At 43.8% G+C, this 3,046-nt stretch overlaps 1 non-coding gene across 1 annotated transcript; it reads right to left on the reverse strand.

The window, feature by feature from the left end:
* Positions 1 to 718: 718 nt before the first annotated feature.
* On the reverse strand, positions 719 to 821 carry LOC118528488 (U6 spliceosomal RNA). Its single transcript, XR_004913689.1, has one exon. It is a non-coding gene; the product is annotated as a U6 spliceosomal RNA (small nuclear RNA).
* Positions 822 to 3,046: the final 2,225 nt, after the last annotated feature.

Genomic DNA, 3,046 nt, shown 5'->3' on the forward strand with positions numbered 1-3,046 from the left:
TTGATTCTTTCTCACTGTTCCTCCCAATTCTTAGGTCTAGGGAGAGAAGGAAACTGGCAGCAGAAGTACCTATATACATATATATATATATATATATATATATATATATATATATATGTCTGTGACATTTTTTTTCTAGGTCCAATAACAGTTTTATTCCTTAGGAACAAAGACATGCAGGAAAGAAACTGCAAAAAGAAACATGAGCACGAACAACAAAATGGCACGGAGGCGGGGGCGGGGGGTGCCAGATGGATGGTATGTTCCACGGTGGAGCCTGTCAGGCCCTGGTTTCTCGGATTAATGTCTGCCCCAACCCCAAGTGCCCATTACATAGGTAGAGGGTGGAGGCAATCTTCCCTACCCTGTACAAAGGAGATAAACGTACCTGTCTATTCCCAGGGGCCTCTCAGGGGCACCAAAACCTCCCTATCAAGAATGGAGGTAGTCGGGGTGCCTGGGTGGCTCAGTCGGTTAAGCATCTGCCTTGGGCTCAGGTCACGATCCCAGAGTCCTGGGATCGAGCCCCGCATCGGGCTCCCTGCTCCATGGGGAGCCTGCTTCTCCCTCTCTCTCTGCCACTCCCCCTGCTTGTGCTCTCTCTCTCTCTCTGTCTGCCAAATAAATAAATAAAATCTTAAAAAAAAAAGAATGGAGGTAGATAAGAGTGAGAGGGGCCTGGGGGTCACAGACACACACACACACACACATATACATATTTAATATAGAACGCTTCACGAACTTGTCACCCTTGCTCAGGGGCCATGCTAATCTTCTCTGTATCGCTCCAATCTTAGTCTATGTGCTGCCAAAGTGAGCACTATATATATTTCTCCCTTTTTTGATTGAGATATAACTGACATACAACATTATAGTATTTGTTTCAGATGTACAACATAATGACTCAATATTTGTATATATTAGGAGATGATCACCACAATAAGTCTAGTCAATATCCATCACCACACATAGTTACAAGTATTTTTTCTTGGATGGAGCTTTTAAGATCTACTCTCTTGGCAACTTTCACATATATAATACAGTACCATTAACTATAGTCACCATGCCTCTATTTTTAATCAGTATATTTTTAATACTTTTTGATATCTGATATGACGATTATCTCCTCTTTACCTTTTTAAAGGCCGTATTATCTTTAATTTTAACCCTACTCTTTTTAATTAATTTATTTATTTAGAGAGAGTGCACGAGCAGGGAGAGGGGCAGAGGGAGAGGGAGAAAGAAGGAATCTCCAGCAGATTCTGTGCTGAGCTCAGAGCCTGAAACGGAGCTTGATCCCACAATCTCGAGATCACGACCTGAGCCAAAATCAAGAGTCAGACTCAACTGACTGAGCCACCCAGGTGCCCCAATCCTACTCCGGCTTTTCAAAATGTCTATTATTCTCACATGTTTATGCCAAATAAAATTAAATCTTAGGTTGCTAAAGAGAAAAAGGATCAAGGAAGAATGGATGTTTAGAATTTCTTTTTATTTCATTTTCCAAAAATAAGACTGAAAGGCATCTTGAGATTTTTGAATGGCTAACTGTAGAGATTAGGACTGACTCTGGAAGCCACGATTTCCTGACTTTGAATTCCAGCCCTACTGCTCACAAGCTGGGTAGGCTTGGGTAAGTCCCTTAACCTCTCTGTGTCCTCCGCAGTAACACATTGGGATAATACTGTAATACCTACCACAGGCTTGTTGTGAGGATTGGACAAGTGACCACATAAACCTCTCGGACAGTGCCTGGCAGGTAGGAAGTCCTTAGGAAATGCTGACTCACAGCAATGCCTCGCCTAGCACCACGACAACAGAAACTTCTGTTTTAGCCACTGCCCCATCACCAGCACCTAGAAAACAGCAATAAATGTTTGCAATTCAATTCACTGAAGTTCAACAAATACTCATGAATATTTATGACAGGCCTGACAGGTACCAGAGATCCAGTGATGAGTAAGAATTGGGCCCTGGCCTAGAGAAGTGAAGACAGACAGGAGGATAGTGTTCTCTCTCCATTATTTCTTAGCATATGCTATTCCTCTGCCTGGAACAGCCCCCCCACCCCCACCCCCGCCTCCGTCCCCCGCCCCCACACATACTTCTTCCTCTGGGTAATTCCTACATTATTCACATCCTTAAAACTCTCAGCTCAGGTACTACATTTCCACAGAAAAGCTTTCCTGACGTCCCAGTATGGGTGGGGCACCTTCCGCAGCCCTGTGCAAACTTCTGTCCTCTTCTTAGCAGGTGGTAATTTGTCTGTGTCCTCCCACTGACTAGACTGAGCGATCCGAGGTCAGGACAGTGCATCACAGCTCTGGGGCCTTAGTGCCCAGCCCAGTCTCTGCTACGTAATCTGTGCATAATATGTGGTAAAGAAATGAAAGATGATGAAAAAACTTGGTAATCTTTACAGGACAAGAGGAGTTTGGGGGGTTTTTTTGAACAGCTGTGTCAGAGCTTTAAGAAGAAAGACATATACTATACTGCGAATTATTTTTAAGTGGCATAATAAGCCAAACTTCATAAAAATCTCCTTTTCAACCTTCTTAGGTATTAAATTGTTTTTTTTTTCTAATTTTAACTTTAAAAAATTATTTATTTATTTATTTGACAGAGAGAGACATAGTGAGAGCAGGAACACAAGCAGGGGGAGCGGCAGGCAGAGGGAGAAGCAGGCTCCTCGCTGAGCAAGGAGCCCAATGAGGGACTCGACCCCAGGACCCTGGGATCATGACCTGAGCCGAAGGCAGACGCCTAACCAACTGAGCCACCCAGGTGCCCCGGTACTAAATTGTTTTGAAAGTTACATAAAAGGAAACATCTAAGTTAAGTGGTGAGAAGTGAAAATAAAATATCATGGCTATGTCAGTGAGATAACCATGCAATCAGTAACACCAGTCCAAGGAGCTGACAGACCACTGCAGGACGCGAGTCATTTCCATACAGCCGCAGTGATTTCCCTCCTTTATAACACTGTGCGGGGGAAAGATTCATCGCCCCCACCCCCCCGACGGGTGTCAGAAGTCTTTTATAGAAT

Source organism: Halichoerus grypus, chromosome 4 (genome assembly GCF_964656455.1).
Source record: "Halichoerus grypus chromosome 4, mHalGry1.hap1.1, whole genome shotgun sequence".
Classification (NCBI taxonomy): Eukaryota; Metazoa; Chordata; class Mammalia; order Carnivora; family Phocidae; genus Halichoerus; species Halichoerus grypus.